The sequence below is a fragment of the Callithrix jacchus genome, chromosome 16, assembly GCF_049354715.1.
Source record: "Callithrix jacchus isolate 240 chromosome 16, calJac240_pri, whole genome shotgun sequence".
In the NCBI taxonomy this organism is placed as follows: Eukaryota; Metazoa; Chordata; class Mammalia; order Primates; family Cebidae; genus Callithrix; species Callithrix jacchus.
Genome location: NC_133517.1, coordinates 34,959,624 through 34,983,800, shown reverse-complemented (window position 1 = coordinate 34,983,800; position 24,177 = coordinate 34,959,624). Strand labels below are relative to the sequence as shown.

Sequence of the window (24,177 nt, the reverse complement as noted above, 5' to 3'; positions counted from 1 at the left end):
TGGTGGCTTAAGACAACAGAAATGTATTTCTTCACAGAAGGCCAAAAGTCTGAAAACAGGCTGTTAGCAGGAACCTGCTCTTCCTTGTAGCTTTTGGTGGTTGCTGGTCATTTCTTACCTTGCAGCTGCATAACTTCAGCCTCTGCCGCCATCGTCCCGTGCCTTTCTCCCTGTGTGTGCTTGTCTTCATATCAAGCTCTTGTAAGGAAACCAGTTGTATTGCATTAAGGGCCCATCCTGCTTTAGCATGACTGAATTTTAATACATATCTTAATTATACCTGTAAAGATCCCATTTCCAAATAAGGTCACATTCACAGATACAAGGGGGTAGGACTTCAGTGTATCTTTTGGGGCATACAATTCAGCTCACAATACTATTGGTATCACAAAAGGACATCTCCATTGGTATGAGTTTCTGACGGTCTTTTGGACTTAGGTTCATGTGGTATGATCAAAAGAAAGTGCCAGATATTAAGACAAATGCTAACAATTATAAATTGATATTATTGTTATTCCCATTGAAGTAGCTATGCAGGAAACCAAATTATTGTTCTATTAATGCTTCCTTTGCTCAATGTTTTGGGAAATTTCTCTTTGTAAAATGACCTAAGAGAAATATGAGAGTGGGCTTGGTGGCTCTTGCCTGTTATCCAGATACTTAGGAAGCTGAAGTGGCAGGAGGATTGGTTGAGGCCAACAGTTTGAGACCAGCCTGGGCAAAATTGTGAGACCCTGTATCTAAAAACAAAAAAGAAAGAGAGAAAATTATTTGAACATCTTCATTTTTTTGTAAGCATTATAATAATAACCATAGGGTCCTATTGAAATACAGAAAAGAAAGTATATATGAGAAGCACCATATAATATATAAATATTTAGTTTTGCTTTTGCTTTTTTTCTTTCCTTGTGTCATCTTTAAGAGATTATCCAAATGACAGAGTCTCTCTCTATTTGAACATCTTCAAATTGTGGCACATGTACATTGTTTGAAGCTGTAGTGTGCTGTACTATGGAAAGAGGTTAGACTATGTTGTTCAAAAGCTGGGGTTTCAATTTCCCAGCTGAGTGACAGTGCTAAGCTCTGGCTATTACCTCCAAGGGAGGAAAACTAAAGCATCTTCTCAAGCTAAAGAGTCATTTCTCTGTGGCTTCAACCATAAAGTTTCGAAGTTCCACTGTTAAAAAGCAGGGGCCTGGCCACCTCAGCCCTTTATCCTGGTCTCCTGTCCACTGATTGTGGTGGCCAGGACACACAGCCCCATTTCAGATGAGTGACCCAATGAAGAAAAGTATTTGCCTGACATGAGTCCCTTATAGATGCTGCCTGGCAAGGTTTTCTTGGGCCCAAGGACAGAAGAAGAAGTCTCCCTTTCTCAAGGTCTCTCAATTCTCATAGACTCATTTTCCACCACAGTGCATGTTCTTTAGTCAAAGCGATCTCTTTACACGTATGCATAACGCTTATCTCCAAAGTTTGCAGGGCATGTGTGCTCTGACACACTGCATGTCCAGGAACACCCTCTTCTAATCTTAGGATATCTGCTGGAGAGCAAAGGAAGCCCTCCCTACATTGTCCTGGGACCCACTTCCACTACCATTTGAAGATGGTGCTGGGAGAACTTTAGAATATGGATCTGGAGGCAGACTGCTCAAATTTAAATTCTGTCTTTGCACTGTACTATTAGTGGGAGGTTGGGCAATTTAGTTAACCACACTGTGATTCAATATATTAGCTTTATATTGGGGTAATAACAGTACCCTATAGGGTTGCCATGAGGAACATAGAAATAAAACTCAGAACAACTCCTGGCTCTGTTCAATGAATGCTTCTAATTTATAACAGTAGTGACATTAATAATCACAGCTTGACTTCAGTCTCTCCTCTCCCCCTGCCCTCAAATCTCCTTTTTAGATCTTTGTTTTTCCTCCTGTGCTTGGCCTGGAACTGGAGATTGAGAATCACAGGACGCTGCTCTGAGTCAAACAGAGTTTGACTAGTTCAGTCATCATTACCTTTGCCAGGGGTGAGAGGTGAGGGAAGGATAAACAGGCAGAGAATGTTAAGGGCAGTGAGAATAGTCTGTATGATACCATTAACGATGGCTACATGTCATTATACTCTTGTCCCAACCCATAAAATGTACAACATCAAGAGGGATCCCTAGTATAACCTATGGATTTGGATAATAATGACATGCCAATATAGGTTCATCAGTTTTAACAAATGTGCCATTCTTTTGAGGAATATCAATAACTGGGGAGGTTATGCATGCATGAGGGCAGGGAGTATATGAGATATCTTTGTATCATTCTCTTAATTTGTTGTGAGTCTAAAACCACTGTGAGAATTAAAGTCTTGGCCAGGCATAGTGGTTCATGCCTGTAATCCCAGCATTTTGGGAGGCTGAGGAGGGCAGATCACAAGGACAAGAGATCAAGACCATCCTGGCTAACATGGTGAAATCCACCTCTACTAAAAATACAAAAAATTAGCTGGGCGTGGTGGCAGGTGCCGGTAGTCCCAGTTACTCAGGAGGCTGAGGCAGGAGAATTGCTTGAACCCGGGAGGCAGAGGTTGCCACTGAGCCGAGATGGTGCCACTACACTAGAGCCTGGGTGACAGAGTGAGACTGTGTCTCAAAAATAAATAAATAAATAAATAAATAAAGTTTTTAAAAATAATGTTAAGTTTTAAAATGCACATTTTGTGTTGTGTTCCATAATAAATAATTTTTGTTTTAATATACAATTTCTCTAAAAAATTCAAGTAAAAATGACATTTTATAATGATGAAATTTTCTGGTAGTAGCTGGTAGCATCACAGAGTAAATATTCAGTTAATTCTACCTTATTGTCTTCCTTTCCAGAGAGGGGTGACTCTGAGGAACAAATACCATTTAGATTCCTACATATGCACGGGGAAAGAAAAAAGTCTGGAATATAATGTCAGCATCAGTAACTTCCAGCAAGAGGATGGGAGCAGGAAGAGGTACTTCAAACTTTTGTTCTACTTAGCTTGTGTATAGTTTGGATTTTAAAAACATTTTTAATCAACATGTTCATATATTACATGTGTATTTTGAAATAAATGATTAGAAGCAAAAAACAAGAATAAAAACTTGATTTCTTTATTAAAAAATAAGAAAATTTGAGAAATTTAAGACGATTATAAGACTAGTAGATAAGTGACTATAATTTGAATTGGTACTGATTTTATCTCTTTGTTTCTAAGGTACATTATCTGATGTTTAAAAAAATAAACAATTTTCTCTTCATTGTAGTGGCTGTTTACTTGAAAAAAATATAAAAATATAGCCAATTAGTAAGTTATTTAGAGCATATTATGATGAATAAAGGAAATGATTAATTTTTGTAATGCCAGTTGGTCATGATTATTAGAAAATTAAATGGCTTAAAGGAATGTCTAAAAAGGAAGTTTTCAAAGTGATTCCATTTTAGAACCAAAGGAAATCAGTTGCAAGTAAAGTTTTGGCACTGTTCATACAAATAGTTATCTTGCTTTGTATCTTTTCATGTCTATGACTGGATAATATCATGAAAATACGAAACATAAACATGATACTATGATTGTGAATATTATTTTCTTAATGGTTTTATTTCATATTGAAATATTTTAGCCTTGAAAAAACATAATTATTATATGAAAATCGTAAGGATTTTTAATTTTCCTATTTCATTTATTTTTGTAATCAAGTATTTTTATGTACTAAAATTAACACAAGAATTGAGGATAAAATTACTTCATAGGCTTTGTTACTTTTTATTATTTTAGTTTTAAAGTTTCATTTTAATTTTTCACTTTTTTGGTCAGTTTTTATAGTTTTATTTAAACACAAAACGTGCACATGATGTTTTGCCTCCACATGATGTTTTGCCTCCACATGAGCTGTCCACTCATTTTCTTCACTGCGCAGCTTGGCATTGGGGTTGGTGACTGTGATGGCCAGCTGGGCAGCTCTTTCCACGATGGCTTTGCGGTTCTTGGAGGAAACGTTGTGAGTGATCTCAGCACAGTAAGATTTGTTGCACATCAGCAGCACTTCCAGCTCCTTCACGTTGTGGCCCAGGAACTTCTGGAAGTCACTGGTCAGCATGTGCTTTGTTTTTCTGTTGCTCCCATAAACCAATATTGGGCATCAAGATCTGGCCCTTGAACCTTCTACGAACCCTGTTGTCAATAACTCTGGGTTTCTGTCAGTTATGCTTAATTTTGACATATTGGTCAGACTGATGCTGGATGAATTTCTTGGTTCTCTTTTTGATGATCTTGGGCTTCACAAGGGGTGTGAAGATGGCCCTGATGCCAAGGAGGAGATGCCTGCCACCTCTGTAGGCAGCACTGAGGAAGAGCAATTTTTCACTTTCTAAAAGCAAGTTTTCTTTTTTCTCTTTTTCTTTATGCTAGTTCTAATAATTTTTGAAGAGTGAGTTAGGCCATTTTGGAGAAGAAGAAAATATTTTATTGTGATTATTTGACACCAACAATCCAATGAATGTGGAGAAGTGAGTTTAAACTATGTTTTCAATTTGAACATAATAATCTATGAGGAAATCACATGGGAACAGATGCTTCTAAGAAATTACTATATTTCCCACAGAATAAGAATTAAGCATGGTTAAGCACTTCAGAATTAACAACTCAGCAAAAATCATGCAACTAGTTTTAAAAAAAGATGTTCAAATCCAATAATACGAAAATTCTAGCTAAAAATTAAAGAGAAACTATTATTAATAAAATTCAAGTATATAATTCAGCTATAATTTTTATCCTGTTTCCAAATTTCAAACAGGTAGTCCAGGCATGGTGGCTCATACCTGTAATCCTAGTACTTTGGTTGGCCAAAGTGGGCAGATCACCTGAGGTCAGGAATTCAAGACCAGCTTGGCCAACATGGTGAAACCCCATCTCTACTAAAAATGTAAAAAAAAAAAAATAGCTGGACGTTGTGGTGCATACCTGTAATCTCAGCTACTCAGGAGGCTGAGGCACAAGAATTGCTTGAACCTGGAAGGCAGAGGTTGCAGTGAGCTGGGATTGCAACACTGAGCTCCAGCCTGGGTGACAGAGCAAGACTCCATCTCAAAAACAAAACAAAACAAAACAAAACAAAACAAAACCATCAAAAAAACACTTATTTCAAATAGGTAATACAATTTTTATAATATTATTGTCATAATGTTAAGTAATTATAAAGCCTCCAAATTATACATAAATGGTTCTTAAAAATGTATTATAATAAAGTAATCATTTTTGCAAAGTATTGTGATTGCTTTTTAAATTCAGGACATAATAAATGTTATGACTATTAATGACAATAGCATTTTCTTGTACGGGATCAAATCTTGAGATGAGGTGACTAAAACCACAAGCAATCTTAAATTAGTTTCACTGGATTTCTATGTAAGATGAGTGAACAGTCATATTTGAAGCCTGTTTTTGTAACAACTTATGAATAGGTATTAAAATGAATGCTTATGATCATAGCTGGAAAAGATTCAGTGCACATGGATGTCCAAATTGTTCCATATTACATAGCTTGATGTATAAAATCTTGTGATATCAGTAGAACAGGTAAAATTAGTTCTCATTTCATAGATGAAGTAAAACTTGAGTTTAAATGTTTGCTCAAGTCTAACAATTGGCTACTGAATCAGGAAGCAAGGAGTAAAGGCCAGGTTTGCTGACCTTGGTTTAATAAGTTTTGTTTCCATTATTCTATGAGCAAAGGTCTGTTATATGATATGAATTAGAAAGTATGTATTTTAAAGTAAAATTTAGGTGAAATTTACATATAATTAAGTGTACTTCTTTTTGTATAATTTGTTTTCTGAAAAAGTTTGTGTAGAATTGGTATTATTATTATTAATAATTGAGATGGAGTCTCGCCCTGTCACTCAGGCTAGAGTGCAGTGGTGCGATCTCAGATTACTGCAACCTCTGCCTCCCAGGTTCAAGAGAATCTCCTGCCTCAGCCTCCTGAGTAGCTGGGATTACAGGTGCGAGCCACCACACCCCATTAATTTTTGTATTTTTAGTAGAGACGGGGTTTCACCATGTTAATCAGGCTGGTCTTGTACTCCTGAGTTCGTGATCCGCTTACCTTGGCCTTCCAAAGTGCTGGTATTACAGGTGTGAGCCACCATGCCCCACCTATGATAATTTTTAAATGTGTCCTTTTATTAGGTTGGTGCAAAAGTAATTGCGGTTTTGGACCATGAATTTTAAATCATTATAACTAGGCTCAAGCACATCTTTATTGATCAAAATAGAAACCATTACAATCAACACATTTTTGAGAAATGTTTGGTTTATTCCCGTAGAGTAAAAATCCATTCTTTGGGGTACCATGAACTCTTGGAAAGCATTTTCTGCATTTTGCTGGTTGTGGAAATGTTTTCCCTGCAAAACGTTGTGGAGATGCTTGAAGTGGTAGTCGGTTGGTGAGAGATTAGGTAAATTGGGCGGATAAGGCAAAACTTCGTAGCCAAATTTGTTCAACTTTTGAAGTATTGGATGTGCGGTTAGGTGGTGTGGAGAAGAATTGGGCCCTTTCTGTTGACCAATGCTGGCTTCAGGCATTGAAGTTTTCAGTGCATCTCATCACTTTGCTGAGCATACTTCTCAGATGTAATGGCTTTACTGGGATTCAGAAACCTCTAGTGGGTCACGCTGGTATCAGACCACCAAACAGTAACTATGACCTTTTTTTGGTGCAAGTTTGGCTTTCAGAGGTGCTTTGGAGCTTCTTCTTGTTCCAGCCACTGAGCTGGTCATCGCCAGTTGTCACATAAAATCCACTTTTTATCACATGTCAGAATCCAATAGAGAAATGGTTTGTATTGTGGCATTGAATAAGAGAAGACAGCACTTCAAAATGATGATGTTTGTTGATTTTTGATCAGCTCATGAGGCACACACTTACCAAGCTTTTCCACCTTTCCAATTTCAGCTTCAGTGATTGTTCTTAATTGGGCCTTGCCAACTTCCAATGGTCAGCCACTATGCTCCTCATCTTCAAGGCTCTTGGCTCATTTGCTAAATTTAAGCCACTCTTGCACTATACATTCACTAGCCGTTCCAGGGCCAAATGCATTGCTGATATCCAGAGTTACCTCCTCAGCTTTACTACCTATTTTGAACCCAAATAAGAAAATTGCTTGAATTTGCTTTTTGTCTAATATCATTTTCATAGTCTAAAATAAACATAAAATAAACAATAAGTTATTAGCAAAAAATAAAACAAGAGATATCCATTAAAATGATGTATAACATAACCACATTTATTTAAGTGTATTCCAATGTCAAATGGCAAATTCCAACAATGCAAAACCCACAATTATGAATACTTTCGTGCTCACCTAATGGTTATAGATCTTCTTTCTGAATATTTTTTTTATTGTATTTGGGCTCTGGGATACATGTGTACGTCCTGCATCCTGCAGGATTGTTTCATAACTACATACATGCCATGGTGGTTTGCCGTCTCCATCTCCCCACCCCTGCTTGTTGCCTACATCAGGCATTTCTCCTGGTGTTACTCTTCCCCTCCTCTGCACCCTCCACCTGTTTTTTTTTTTTGTCCAGTCTATTATCAATGGGCATTTGGGTTGGTTCCAGGTCTTTGCTATCATAAACAGTGCCACAATGAACACATGTGTGCATGTGTTTTTATAATAGAATGATTTACAATTCTTTGGGTATATACCCTGTAATAGGATTGCTGGGTCTAATGGAATTTCTATTTCTAGATCCTTGAAAAATAGCCACACTGTCTTCCACAATGGTTGATCTAGTTTACACTCCCACCAACAATGTAAAAGTGCTCCTTTTTCTCCACATCCTCTCCAACATCTGTTGTCTCCAGATTTTTTTTTTTTTTTTGAGACAGAGTCTAGCTCTGTTGCCAGGCGCCAGGCTGGAGTGCAGTGATGCAATCTCGGCTCACTGCAACCTCTGCCTCCTTGGTTCAAGCAATTCTCCTGCCTCAGCCTCCTGAGTAGTTGGTACTACAGGAGCATGCCACCATGCCCAGCTAATTTTTTATATTTTAGCAGAGACGGGGTTTCACCATGTTGGCCAGGATGGTCTTGATCTCTTGACCTCGTGATCCATCTGCCTCAGCCTCCCCAAGTGCTGGGATTACAAGCGTGAGCCGCTATGTCTGGACTCTCCAGATTTTTTAATGATTGCCATTTTAACTGGCATGAGATGGAATCTCAATGTGGTTTTGATTTGCATTTCTCTAATGACCAATTATGATGAGCCTTTTTTCATATATTTGTTGGGTGCATATTTGTCTTCTTTTGAAAAGTGTCTGTTCATATCCTTTGCCCACTTTTGAATGGGTTTGTTTTTCTTTTTTCATGTAGATCTGCTTTAGTTCTTTGTAGATTCTGGATATTAGCCCTTTGTCTGATGGGTAGATTGTGAAAATTTTTCCCATTCTGTTGGTTTCCAGTTTACTCTAATGCTTGTTTCTTTTGCTGTGTAGAAGCTCTTAATTAGGTCCCATTTGTCTGTTTTGGCTTTTGTTGCCATTGCTTTTAGTGTTTTAGTTAAGAAGTCCTTGACAGTGCCTATGTCCTGAATAGTTTTGCCTAGATTTTCTTCTAGGGTTTTTATGGTGTTAGTTCTTTTGTTTTTTTAAGATGGAGTTTAGCTCTTGTTACCCAGGCTGGAGTGCAATGGCATGATCTTGGCTCACTGCAACCTCCACCTCCTGGGTTCAGGCAATTCTCTTGCCTCAGCCTCCTGAGTAGCTGGGATTACAGGCACGCGCCACCATGCCCAGCTAATTTTTTGTATTTTTAGTAGAGACGGGGTTTCACCATGTTGACCAGGATGGTATTGATCTCTTGACCTCGTGATCCACCCACCTTGGCCTCCCAAAGTGCTGGGATTACGGGCGTGAGCCACTGCACCCAGCCAGTGTTAGTTCTTATGTTTAAATCTTTAATCCATCTGGAGTTAATTTTTGTATAAGGTGTAAGGAAGGGGTCCAGTTTCAGCTTCCTGCATATGGCTAGCCAGTTTTCCCAACACCATTTATTGAACAGGGAATCCTTTCCCCATTGCTTGTTTCTGTCAGGTTTGTCAGAGATCAGATGGTTATAGATGTGTGGCATTGCTTCAGAGGCCTCTGTTCTGTTCCATTGGTCTATATCTCTGTTTTGGTACCAGTACCATGCTGTTTTGATTACTGTAGCCTTGTAGCATAGTTTGAAGTCAGGTAGCATGATGCCTCCAGCTTTGCTCTTTTTGCTTAGAATTGACTTGGCTATGTGGGCTCTTTTCTTGGTTCCATATGAAGTTTAAAGTGGTTTTTTCTATTTCTGTGAAGAAGGTCAATGGTAGCTTGATGATGATAGCATTAAATCTATAAATTATTTTGGGCATATGGCCATTTCACAATATTGATTCTTCTTAATCATGAGCATGGAATGTTTTTCCATCTGTTTGTGTCCTCTCTTATTTCCTTGATCAGTGGTTTGTTGTTCTCCTGAAGAGATTTTTTACCTCCATTGTTAGTTGTATTCCTAGGTATTTTATTGTCTTCGTAGCAATTGTAAATGTGAGTTCACTCGTGATTTGGCTCTGTGTTTGTCTGTTATTGGTGTATAGGAATGCTTGTGATTTCTGCACATTGATTTTGTATCCTGAGACTTTGCCAAAGTTGCTTATCAGCTTGAGGTTTCAGGCTGAGATGATGGGGTCTTCTAAATATAGGATCATGTCATCTGCAAATATGGACAATTTGACTTCTTCTTTTCCTAATTGAATACGCTTTATTTCTTTTTCTTGCCTAATTACTCTGGCTAGAACTTCCAATACTATATTGAATAGGAGTGGTGAGAGACAGCATCCTTGTCTAGTGCCAGGGAAATGCATCTAATTTTTGCCCATTCAGTATGATATTGGCTATGGGTTTGTCATAAATAGCTTTTATTGTTTTGAGATACATTCCATTGATATCTAGTTTATTGAGAATTTTCAGCATAAAGGACTGCTGAATTTTGTCAAAGGCCTTCTCTGCATCTGTTGAGATAATCATGTGGTTTTTGTCTTTGGTTCTCTTTATGAGGTGAATTACGTTTATAGATTTGTGTATGTTGAACCAGTCTTGAATTCCTGGGATAAAGCCTATTTGATCGTGGTGGATAAGCTTTTTGATGTGCTGTTGGATTCAGTTTGCGAGTATTTTATTAAAGATCTTTGCATCAATGTTCATCATGGATATTGGCCCGTAGTTTTCTTTTTTAGTTATGTCTCTTCCAGACTTTTGTATCAGGATGATTTTAGTCTCATAGAATGAGTTAGGGAGGATTCCCTCTTTTTGTATTATTTGGAATAGTTTCAACAGGAATGGTACCAACTCCTCTTTGTATGTCTGGTACAATTCAGCTGTGAATCTATTCGGAGCTGAACTTTTTTTGATCAGTAGGCTGTTAATTGCTGCCTCAACTTCAGACCTTGTTATTGATCTATTCAGGGTTTCAAATTCTTCTTGGCTTAGTCTTGGGAGTGTACAAATGTCCAGGAGTTTATCCATTTCTTCTAGATTTTCTGGTTTATATGCATAGAGTTGTTTGTAGTAATCTCTGATGGTAGTTTGCAGTTCTGAGGAATCAGTGGTGATCTCCCCTTTATTGTTTTATTTATTGCATCTATTTGATTCACTCTTGTCTTTTTTATTAGTCTAGCTAGCTGTCTATATTGTTGATTTTTCAAAAAACTGGCTCCTGGATTTATTGATTTTTTTGAAGGGTTTTTTGGTGTCTCTGTCTCCTTCAGTTCTGCTCTGATCTTAGTTATTTTTTGTCTTTTGCTTTCCTTTGAGTTTTTTTGATCTTGCTTCTCTAGCTCTTTCAATTTTGACAATAGGGTATCAATTTTAGATCTCTCCTTGTTTCATATGTGGGCATTTATTGCTATAAATTTTCCTCTAGATAGTGTTTCAAATGTGTCCCATAGGATCCGGTATATTGGGTCTTCATTCTCATTGTTTTCAAAGAGCATATTTATTTCTGCTTTCATTTCATTGTTTATCCATTCATCATTCAGGAGCAAGTTGTTCAGTTTCCATGTGATTATGCGGTTTTGAGTGCTTTTCTTAATCCTGAATTCTAATTTGATTGTGCTGTGGTCGGACAGAGTGTTTGTTATAATTTCCATTCCTTTGCATTTGCTGAGGAGTGATTTACTTCCAATTTTGTGGTCAGTTTTGGAGTAAGTCCAATGTGGTGCTGAGAGGAATGTGTATTCTGTGGATTTGGAGTGGAGTGTCCTGTAAATGTCTATTAGGTCCACTTGGTCCAAATCTGCGTTCAAGTCCTGGAAATCCTTGATGACATTCTGTCTGGTTGATCTATCCAGTATTGTCAGTGGAGAGTTAAAGTCTCCCACTATTATCGTGTGGGAATCTAAGTCTCTTTGTAGGTCTTTAAGAACTTGCTTTATGTATCTGGGTGGTCCTGCATTGGGTGCATAAATATTTTGGATAGTTAGCTTTTCTTGTTGCATTGATCCTTTTACCATTATATAGTGCCCTTCTTGGTCTCTTTTGATCTTTGTTGGTTTAAAGTCTGTTTTATCAGAGACTAGGACTGCTACCCTTGCTTTGTTTTGCTCTCCATTTGCTTGGTACAACTTCTTCCATCCCTTTGAGTCTATGTGAGTCTTTGCATGTGAGATGGGTCTCCTGAATATAGCACATGGATGGGTCCTGACTTTTTATCCAGTTTGCCAGTCTGTGTCTTTTGATTGGGACATTTAGGCCATTTACATTCAACATTAATATTGTTATGTTTGAATTTGATCCTGCCATTTTGTTACTGGCTGGTTGTTTTGCCCGTTAATTGACATGGCTCCTTCATTCCGTCGTTATTCTTTACCATTTGGTATGTTTTTTGCAGGGGCTGGTACTGGTTGTTCCTTTCACTGTTTAGTATTTCCTTCAGTAGTTCCTGTAAGGCAGGTCTTATAGCAATGAAATCTCTCAGCAATTTCTTGTCTGTAAAAGATTCTATTTATCCTTCACTTATGAAGCTTTGTTTGGCTGGATATGAAATTCTTGGTTGAAAGTTATTTTCATTAAAGATATTGAATATTGGCCCCCACTCCCTTCTAGCTTGCAGGGTTTCTGCCGAGAGATCTGCTGTGAGTCTGATGGTCTTTCCTTTGTGGGTAACTCGACCTTTCTCTCTGGCTGCCCTTAGGATTTTTTCCCTTCATTTCAACCCTGGTGAATCTGACAACTATGTGCCTTGGGGTTGTTCTTCTTGAGGAATATCTTTGTGGTGTTCTCTCTATTTCCTGGATTTGAATGTTGGCCTGCCTTGTTAGGTTGGTTAATTCTTGGTTAATATCTTGAAGAGTGTTTTCCAACTTGGATTCATTCACCCTGTCACATTCAGGTATGCCAATCAAGTGTAGATTAGTTTTTTTTTCACATAATCCCATAGTTCTTGGAGGCTTTGTTCATTTCTTTTCACTCTTTTTTCTCTAATCTTGCCTTCTTGTTTTATTTCGTTGGTTTGATCTTGTATCTCTGATATCCTTTCTTCTGCCTGATCGATTTGGCTGTTGAAACTTGTGTATGCCTTGAGAAGTTCTCCTGCTATGTTTTTCAGCTCCATCAAGTCATTTATTTTCTTCTCCAAGCTGGTTATTCTAGTTAGCATTTCGTCTAACCTTTTCTCAAGGTTCTTAGTTTCTTTGCATTGGGTTAGAACACGTTCCTTTAACTCAGAGAAGTTTGTTATTACCCACCTTCTGAAGCCTACTTCTGTCAATTTGTCAGATTCATTCTCTGTCTTTTTTTGTTCCATTGATGGTGAGGAGTTGTGATCCCTGGGAGAAGAGGTGTTCTGTTCTTTGATGGTTTCATTCTTTTTGTTCTTTTCCCCCCCATCTTTGTGGATTTATCTCCCTTTAATCTATGAAGTTGATTTCAGGAGGAGTCTCTGAGTGGACTTTTTTTCTATTGAGGTTGGAGCTGTATCTTTTTTGGCCTCTAGAGGGAGCTGCTGGGCTCTCTCCGGTTCAGTCAGGTTGTTGGGTGGGTGATCCTTCCCTGGAGTTTGTTTGCAGGTGAGATTGGCTCCGCCTTCTCGATGGCGTCTCTCTCAGAGCTCTGATCTTCCTGGTTGGGGTCAAGTTGGTGTATTTGCTGCCCAGCTTTCTAGCAAGAGCTTCAGTTTGAGCTCTGTGGAGGTGAGGCCTGCCAGGCCTTATGGTCTGTTTCTCTGCTTTCAGCTCTGCCTCCCTGCATGGGACGGTCTGGCGCGCTGGCGTTTGTCCAAACTCCCACCCAGGTCCTTGCGACAACTTGCCGAGCTGGGAGGTAGCAGCTGCTCAGGTTTGCATCAACTACCCATAGCTCCCCACCGTCCGGCAGGGCGCTGTGGACCGTGGGTTGCAGGAGGGATGAGGTAAGCACAGGATATGAAACAGAGCGCCGAGAGGGGTAAGTCCTCCAACTCTCCGTGCCGGCTGCAGTTTTCAGGTGGGGACCCCACCTTCCCATTTTGATTTGCCCCCCTGGGCGGCTCACGCCCTGTGGCTCCTTCCCTGGGCCCAATTCCAGTGCCCTATCAGTCCCACAGAAAAGAACCCGGCACCTCGTTTGGAATCTTGAAGTCCTCTAGTCCTCTGAGTCACATTTGCTAGGAGCTACATTCGGGTGCTGGCTTCTCTCCACCATCTTGGCGCCCCCCTTCTCTTTCTGAATCTTAAATTTTCTCTATGGGAAGGTATTGAATGAAAATTTTATTTCTATTAAAAATGTAGAATTCTTTAGTTTATGTATTTATTTTCTCTTTAGTGAGCCTAGGCAATTAAAATCATTAGAGGAATCTGTCCATTCATCCAAGGTGTCCAATTTGTGGGCCTAAAGTTGTTGATAGTGTTTCTTTATTATCTTTTAAGTGTCTTTCTGAAACTCTTTTTTTCTCTATGTCTGGTTATATGTTTATATATTTTTGGTCTTTCTAAAGAATTCCGTTTTGGTGTCATTATTTTTTCTCCAATGCTTACTCATTTCCAGAAAAAAAATATTTTTATTACATAATAATATTTAATAGAGAACTGTCAAAAATTGTGACGTTTGCCTCACAGAACAATTGGGAAGGTCAAATATGATGTTTTACATACTAAAATGTTGAGACATCAATTTAGTTTAATAATTGTTGATTTAGTAATAAAATCAAATTAATATATGCAAAATGGTTAATAGTAAAATGGTATTTAAAGTCTTATAATTAAAAACAACTATTCTCTTTTCTACCCACCACCCCCTGGGATGCTCTTCCTTCTGACGACTTTCCGCCATAGGTACTGTTTCTCAAAAGCAACTACTTTAAATTTTTTAACTGTTTCTTCTGTTAGGTACATTAAAGCTTAACAGTATAAAAAAATCAAATAACCAGAATAATTCCAAATAGCACCAACATTATTGAATCTGAAATTATTCAGTTATTCAGAACCTTAGGGCCATTAGTAAGAATATCAGTGGTCATTTTATAAAAGTGCTGATCAATACATTTTTGTAAGACGTGGTGCTGGACAACAAAGACCTTTCTGTACATAGAATTTTGTGATCAGCTATTTTTATTTTCATGGAAGACAAAAGTCATCTCTCTATCAGGATATGCAGAGAGAATCATATTGGCATATACTGTTGGTAGGATTGTCTCAACAGCAAAATTGCATATATCCGATAAATGTTTCTTTAAAGCACCTTTTGGAAATCTTTGTCTCAGTAAAGGCTATTCTCTAGTCACATTGCCTCATCGTGGTCTTGGGAGAATAACAGTTAGTGGATCTAGGCTTTGAACCCTGCCTCTGTTCAGACCTAGTAATAGGCACAGACTGGATCAAATCCTGTTCACAGGAAGCTTTCAGTTGTCCATGGGTATTTCTGGGATCCAGTAAGCAGAATGGAGTGCAAAGTCTCTTCACACTATCAAAGCTTTATGTTGGTGTCAACACTGCATCTTCAAGTTGTATCTGAAGGGGTAGGGACCCGGTTTCAGGGGATATGTTTTTATCTTGTATACGGTGTCTTATTTTTATTACCTGCCTTGAAATCTTAATGGACAAGAAGTGGGAAGCAAGCATCATTTATTATTTTTGTAATCACGTATTTAAAATGGATTGTTAATCCTCATCTTATGTTCATAATCATATGCTGATAAAGGGGCTGTCGAGGTACACCAGAGATCATAGAAAGAATGATCTTATATTTACAATGGTACTACTGGAGCATCTTTTTTCTATTTTTATTTTTTGCCTTAAAGTGGCACAGGAAAAGCTAGAACTGCTTAAATGATGCTAAAACACTGCTTAAGTAATTGGATACATTGTCAGTGGCTGTCAGAAAGAAGGTCATACAATACCACAAATCAGTGGCTCTTTATCTGGGTTCAGTGATAAATGTCAGGCTCAGTTCATTCAGCTAGCAGCCTCTCTAATGATATGCAGAAGCATTAAAAATGCATTTCTTCTTTGTCAACAGTACATCATGTATAGCTAAAATGAGTGGCAGTTTTTCACTCTAATTTAGTTCTTAGAATTTTTTTTAAAGTAAGTTGGTACATACATTTGGTGTGATGTGTGACATTGGCTGTGACTACAGATTTTGAAAAATTTGTGGGTGTAACTGAAAGATCAAAATTATCCAGAATCTTTGGGTTAGATCACTTGCCACTAACTACTGTGTAAACTGGTTAATTAGTAATTTCACTAAACTTCAGTTTTCTATTTTTTGAGATGGAGTTCTGCTTTTTGCCCAGGCTGGAGTGCAAGGGTGTGTCTCTCCACCCACTACAACCTCCGCCTACTGGGTTCAAGCAATTCTCTGCTTCAGCCTCCCAAGTAGCTGGGATTACAGGCATAAGTCACCAAGCCTGGTTAATTTTTGTATTTTTGGTAGAGACCAGGTTTTACCATGTTGGTCAGGCTGGTCTCAAATTCTTGACCTCAGGTGATCTACCCTCCTCAGCCTCCCAAAGTGCTAGAAGTACAGGTGTGAGCCACTGTGCTCAACCTAAACTTCAGTTTTCTCAGCTCTAAATCTGTGATGAAAATATCTTTCTCATAGAAGATTATAATGGTTAAATAGAATGATATAAATGTAACACATAATAGGTCCTCCAAAAATGTATATCTGATCCCAGATAGTAATACCTTTAAAAAAAATTCAAAAAATTACTTTATGATGTTCAGTTGAAATTTTTCTAAATAAATCAGACTGGACAGTAGCAATATTGGCAGGCTAAAGAGCAGCAGAAACACTCATACAGTGCTGATGAGAGTGAACATTGGCTCAATCACTTAGGAAACATTCTGGCATTGCCTAAAGAATATGAAAGGGCCTACCTGATCATCCAGTAGTTCTGGTCCTAGTTACACAGCACTTCCACATCTAGAGGAATCCTTGCCGTATACACCTAGAGACATAATTCATGCATTATTTCAGCAGCACTATTTGTAATAGAAAGGAAAGTAGGAATAACTCATATATCCATCAACAACAGAGTTGATAAATAATAGAATAAAGAGCAATAAAAATGAACCACATCTATCTAAATCAGCATAAAAAGATCTCAGACATAATATTGAGCCAAAAGCCAAGTTAGAAGAATATCCAGTATGTGTGGATTCTTTACCATTTTATAAAAAGTGCCCAAACAGGCAAAACTGAACAACATATTTTAGATTTTCTATTTATCTATCATTGAATTATCTATCATTTATCTCTCTCTCTCTATCATTTATCTATCTATGCTTAAATAATAAAGGGAAAAAGAAAACAATTAACATAAAATTTAGGATAGTGGTTACTTTTGGAAAGAAAGAAATGCCAGTGGTGGAGGGAACACCAAGGAAACTTCTAAGAAGTTGGTTTATCTATTATTTTTTTTTAGGGGAAAGGCTGGTATGTAGGCATACAGGTGACCCTTGCAGATATTTTCAATAAATACATTGGAAAATTTTTGGAGATTTTCAACAACTTGAAAAAACTCACAGATGAACCACACAACCTAGAAATATTGAAAGAACTAAGAAAATGTTAGGTATGTCATGAATGCATAAAAATATGTAGATATTGGTCTATGTTATCATTTACTACCATAAAATATACACAAATGAATTATAAAACATTAAAATGTATGAAAATTTACACATACAAACACAGACCATACATGGCACCGTTCTCAGTTCAGTACATAAAAATACAGTATTAAATCATAACTTTATAAAATTAACTGTAGTGCATACTGTACTACTGTAATAATTTTGCAGCCACCCCTGTCACTATTGTGGTACACTCAATGTTGTATCTGCTTAAATTGCCATGTGACCCTTATCATCTCCATGTAAGCAATTTATCCATCCAGTAAATTACATATTGAAGTGAAATAATATCTGACTATTTCTTATGTGTTCTTCATCATGTTTAGTACAATACCATAAACCTTGAATAATACCGTGAGGTCCATACGAAGTGCCAGTAGTGATGCTTGGAAGCACTCCTCAAAACACAGAAAAGTCATGACGTAACAAAAAAAAGTGGAATTGCTTGATATACCATGATTGAGGTCTGCAGCTGTGGTTGCCATTTCAAACAGACATCTTGTAAACAGACAATGTAAACTTATGGTATTGGTAAATACAGTACTGTAAAAGTATTTGCTCCTACTTGTAATTTTCTTAACATTTTCTTTTCTCTAGATTACTTTATTGTAACAATACTGCGTATAATACAATGTAACATACAAAATATGTGCTAATCAACTGTTTGTGTTATTGGTAAGGCTTCCAGTCAACAGTAAGCTATTAATAGTTAAATTTTGGGTGAGTCAAAAGATATACATGGGTTTTCAACTTCATGGGGAGAGGGGCTGTCACCCCTGACCCCTGTGTTGTTCAAGGGTCAACTGTGTTAGCTTTCTAGGGTTGCTGTAACAAATTACTATGGACTGGGTAACTTAAGACAACAGAAATCTATGCTGTCATGGTTCTGAAAGCCAGGAGTCTGAAATCAAGGTGTCATCAGTGTTGTTTCTTTTCAGGGTGTCTAAGGGAGAATCTTCTTCCTGCTTCACTTCTAGCTCTGTAGGGTGCTGGCAATCCTTGGCATTCCTTAGCTGGTACTCCAGCCTCTGCCCCCATCTTCACACTGCCTTCTTCTCTTACATTGCACTGTGTTCTCCTCTTCTATCTTTTATAAAGATATGTGTCATTGAAGTTAGGGCCCTCTCTAATACAGGTTGATCTATCTCATCTGAAAATCCTTAACATAATTACATTTGCAAAGAGGTTCCAAATAATATACCTCTTAGGGAGTCTATTATTCAACACATTATGGTAGCTGTACATTTTATCATTAGTAGATGACTGTATGTAGATATTATGTATATATTCCTTTGGATGTTTGAGATATATATATATATATATATATTTCAATAAAGATAAATTTGCTTATAATTAAAATGTGAAAGAAAATAGAGAAAGAAGATTCTAATGTCAATTTTAAGATTAGATTGTTTCCTTAACTTCACTACCTAAAATAGAATTATCTCCATAAAAATAAGTATTTTTCCTAACATTATGTGGTAAAATAATTTTGTTTCTAGATTTCTATTTATATGCAAATATATACATATTGCATATTTCATTTTCAGCATAGCCTAATTAAAAAATATATTATGGGACAGTTTATAAAATAGGGGGAAAAAAGGATGAGTAATCCTCTGAAACAAATAGGCTCCTCTGGTCTCATCCAAGAAGTGCATGTTTCCATTTTTGGCCATCATGTTGACAACTAATTTTTAAAATATTAATTACTTATGTTGGAGAGGATGTGAATATATGGATATCCTTTTACATTTCTGATAGGAATATAATTTGTCATAATCTTTCTAGAATGAAATTTGGCAGTACATATCAAGAATCTTTAAAGTATTTATATCCTTCACCCTAGTAATTATATTTATAGAAATTTCAACTGAATAATCAGATACTCATCTAGATTTATATGTAAATATGTTTAACCAGAATTATTAGCAAGAGTGTAAAATGGAAAATTACCTAATTTTCCAAAAATAGGGTAAATTAGCTATCATTTTCAGGTTCCAATCATGTATTGCTATGTAACAAACTACCCCCTAACTTAGTGGCTTAAAATAAAAATTGATTATGACATCTCATGATTGTGTAAGAGTACAGTAAGGATGGATTATATCTCTGCTCCACAATGCCTGGGACCTTAAGTAGGTTAGCTCAAAAGCTAAGACTGGTCTATATAGCTGGGGAATGGCCAGGCATCTGTCCTTCTCGCTACATGGTTTCTTCATGTGGCTAGTTTGGGCTTCCTCGAAGCACCGTAGGCTCTGTGTGTAGCTGGAAATTCCACACAGCAACTCAGGGGTTCAAAAAGAAGAAATCGAAGCTGCCAGTTTTTTACAGCCTATCTGGCATCTGACAGTGTCTGTCACTTCCTCCATATTCTCTTGGTCAAAGTAGTCAGAGAATCCACTCAAATTCATGAGAGGGGACACAGTTCTAACTTTCAATGAAAAGAATACTGTATTAGTCCGTTTTCATGCTGCTAATAAAGACATACCTGGGACTGGGAAATTTACAGAAGAAAGATGTTTAACTGGACTCACAGTTCCACATGGCTGGGGAGGCCTCACAATCATGGTGGAAGGCAAGGAGGAGCAAGTCACATCTTACGTAGATGGCAGCAGGCAAAGAGAGCTTGTGCAGAGAAAGTTCCATTTTTAAAACCATCAGATCTCTAAAAATTCCTGTTTTTAAAATCAAAAACTCTTGTTTTTAATACCGTCATTTGCTATCAGGAGAACAGCATGGGAAAGACCCACCCTCATGATTCAGTCATCTCCCACTGGGTCTCTTCCACAACATGTGGGAATTATGGGAGCTACAAGATGAGATTTGGGTGGGGACATAAAGCCAAACCATATCAAGTACCAAGTAATCCGTAGCAATCTGCCACACGTTATAATGTAATAGTGGCCATTAAAAAGTATTATACTTTTTAATTATTGAATAGCAAAGAGAGTGATCATTTTGAGTAACATTATTTTGGTTTTGATTATAAGCAAAATAATCTGATTTTTAAGAAAATTCTAAAAGAAGAAAAATATATTACATAATGGTGAATTGTTTAATAAGTAAAATAAAAATAAAAAGCTTCTATGGCAATTCCTTTGAAGATCAGCAGGTATTTAGAATGTTTTGAAAAGTTTATACAACCTTTTATTTTTATCATTTTTATAGCTTTATTCTTGTGGGGATCAGAATAAATTGATTTCATATAACTTTAAAATAAAAGAGAAGTCAGTGACAGAAATTAGTTGAGGACAGAAGGGAATGCTGACACATTTCTAGGAAAATCTATAGCCTAAGGGGATGGGAAGGAATCCAGAGTGAGAAAAGAAAAATATATATGAAAATAATAAGTAAAGAAGACAAAGGATAAAAATTTTAAAGCACATTCTAAGAAGGAAAAACTATGGTCATGTAAAAGGAAATTAGTGAGACTTGTGCAATATTGGATTCTTATAATCCCACTCTTAGGACCTTAAGTAAAATTTTAAGGTCATTGCTATTTCAGAAATGTCTATGGAAACAGAACTTTAAAGATAGAAAGAATGATCAAACAAAATGATTAGAGTAATGATCAGGTAACCTATGAATATCAATTTACTGATATATTATCTAATAATATATTTGAAAGTTTAAAGACTAAGAAAAACTGTTTATATAACAAAGCTAGTTGAAAAAGTAGAATATAAGTATAAGCTCATTAGAATTATCATTATATAGGCCAGGCATGGTGGGTCACACCTGTAATCCTAGCACTTTGGGAGGCCGAGGTGAGTAGATTGCCTGAGCTCAGGAGTTTGAGATCAGCCTGGGCAACATGGTGAAATTTAATCTCTACTAAAATACAAAAAAATTAACTGGGTATGGTAGTGCATGCTTGTAGTCCCAGCTACTTGGGAGGCTGAGGCACGAGAATCACATGAACCCAGGAGGTAGAGATTGTAGTAAGCCAGCCACTGCACTCCAGCCTGGGTAACAGAGCAAGACTATCAAAATACAAACAAAAACAAAAACATTGTATAAAATATACAAATAATAAAAATTGTTAGACAATTTAGACATGAAAATACAATTGTTATGGTAGTTTTGCTTAGTATTGAAAATTTTATGTTATTACATAAGGAAGACTTAACCAATTACTAAATATAGGACAGCAAACCCTGGAATTTAAATTTTAAAGACTTTTTATGTTTTATTTTTATAGTCAAATGATTCATATTTTTCAAGATTATTTTAAAATATAAGGAGAAAAGAAAATACAAAATTATATATATCCAAAATGGTATGATACCAATTTTATAAAATCCTTCTCATCCTTGAGCAATCATGGTTTTGCCAACTACAGTATTATAGTGGTAAAATAAAACTGACATCTTTTTAAGGACATACAGTTCAATTCAGTACCCTTTAGTCACAAAGTACAACTGTTGCCCTTCCCTCACATAGAATGAGAAAGCATAATTATTCAAGGCTACTTCCTTAATACATGGCAATAAAACTAGGTCTCTAAATATTCACTTTGAATATGGTAATTTGTGAGTAGAAAAAAAATACTTTGAGAGCATTTGTTTTCTTTTATCTGGGAAGATCAACTAAGGAAGAATGCAAGTATTAGTTGTATAATTTCAAGCCAGTAAAGCATTTAAGACACAGAATCTGAATATCATACATTTTGTTAGTATCTGCTTCAGTAGATCATGTTATCCAGTAGACAATGTAAAATCACGCTTGTCTTTTTTTTCTTGTTTCTTTTTGTTTTTAAAGTGAAAGCAAGTTTATTAAAAAAGTAAAGGAATAAAAGAATGGCTACTCAATAGACAGAGTAGCCAAAGGGCTACCTGTGGTCCATTTTTATGCTTGTTTCTTGATCATATGCTAAACAAAGGTGGATTTTTTATGTCTCCCCTTTTTGGACCATATAGGGTAACTTCCATGATGTTGCCATGACATGAAATTGTCATGGTGCTGGCTGGAGTGTAGCAGTGAGGATGAGCAGAGGTCACTCTCATCACCACCTTGGTTTTGATGGGTTACAGCTTTATTGCGACTTGTTTTATCAGCAAAGTCTTTATGACTTGTATCTTGTCTTGACACTATAGAATGTCTAACCATCTGGGAATGCAGCCCAGTAGGTTGGTCTCAGCCTTATTTTACCCAGCTCCTACTCAAGAAAGAGTTGCTCTGGATCAAACACCTCTGATATTTCTCCTTTCCCTTTTATAAGAGAACCCTTAATCCTAAGGGTTGCAGAGGGATGAAGATTCATCTATAAATTCTTCATGCTGAATAAGGGTGATAATATTCCTGCCAATCAGGGTCTCTTATATTCAGGGTAGAGCTGAGCTCAATCAGAAGGCATCAGCATGGTGAGGGCCATTCTTAACTCTTGAGTTCCAACAAAAGGTGTTACTTGGAAGATTAATAAATGTTTAAGAAGATGTAGAGTAAGCTTATTCTGTATTCCTACACAAAGAGTACAACAGCAATATATTCCATAAGAGTAAAACAAAATACGTGAAACTATCCCAAGTGAGCTAAATAAGAGACTTTCCATGAATTGGACAATGGTTGGAAACAGGCTGATAGGGAGTTGCTAGCTGATTCCAATATGTTCAGAATTAGAATACTGATTCAGATTTTGACTTTACCTATCCCTCTTGTTTCTTCTGAGCTGCAGTTGGAGATTACTGATTGTTTCACAGAAATAAGCAGTCAGTCTAAATTGCAGAAAAAAATTAAAAAACAAAAACCAGTGAAACTCAAATTTAAAAACAAGTGTGTCAAAGTTCTTGAAACATAATTTTTCTCTCTCTAGTTTCCCATTTTCGCTAAAGACAAATCACGGAAAGACTGATTTGCTTTATTACACTTAGCCTGATTATATATAGAGAGTACAGCAAGAATAATTATTTTTCACATAAGCTCTTTTAAAATAATCTTTGTTCCTTCTGTTCCATAGAAGGAATCTCAGATAAGGCTTTTTTTTCAAAATCAAGCCCAGCCATGGGTTTGACTTTGAAAATACCCTGGAATACCTATGAGTTAGGTGATTTCTTTTCCTCTTGAAGTCCCAAGATTACTTAGGGCTCCTGGACCTGTCAGTGACATTCTTTACTTAGCACAGGTCAGGAAACTTGTACAGAGACTGTGTAGACAAGGTATGAGGCCGGTTTTCCCAAGGGGCTTTCATTGGTTCTACGAATCAAGTTTGATTCCTTAAAGGAAAGCATGCTAATCAGTTTCTCCAATTGTGTCCTGTTACAAAAGAAAACAGATTCTTTTTGCACTTAATGCAAGTAACTATATTGCTATAAGTTAAAAATACTCACAAGTAGTTTCCAAATTTTGGAGAAATCAGAGAGAAACAAATACACTCCAAATTTTGTTTATAGGGGTATACTTTATTCAATTGCCATAAACTATAAATAGTTCAAAAGAAAAGTTTCCTTGACTCTGAAAAACAAAAAAGGATCAGCAACATTTTAACCAAAGTCAAAGAGATTACTTCAGTTTTCTATTAGTTTAGTCCATGTAGTTAACTCAATTTGATGTTAATGAACATTTCAGCCCTCCATGTGAGCCCTGAAAGTTTTCGCTCCATCCTAATGTTACGATTTCCAAAGTTACCAGGAACCTGCATTTAAGAACACCTTTCAAAGTCCTATAGCTGATTATAATTTTAATCCTTATGAAGAGGATCAAAACAAGATAACAATTTTCTGTGAATGACAAATATCTTAGGACAGCACTATTAAAGCCACAATTGACTAGGAAATTTTGGTTACCTCCATGGCACACAGTGATTTTATGCAACAATTTTAATTATTAATAACCTACATTAAGCCATGTCAAAATTACATGAGTTTCTCATAATTTGGAATACATACCAATAACATATTTATAAAAATACAGCCCAAAGAAAAACAATTAATATTTGACAATGCTTTCTTTATGACTTTTATACCAAATAAGCTGCTGTATTAGTGCATTATTAACGTCAAACCCAGTTTTCTATAA

At 36.7% G+C, this 24,177-nt stretch overlaps 1 pseudogene; it reads right to left on the bottom strand.

Moving 5' to 3' along the window:
- Positions 1 to 274: 274 nt before the first annotated feature.
- LOC144579685 (large ribosomal subunit protein eL32 pseudogene) lies at positions 275 to 6,603 on the bottom strand (annotated as a pseudogene).
- Between the last annotated feature and the right edge of the window lie 17,574 nt (positions 6,604 to 24,177).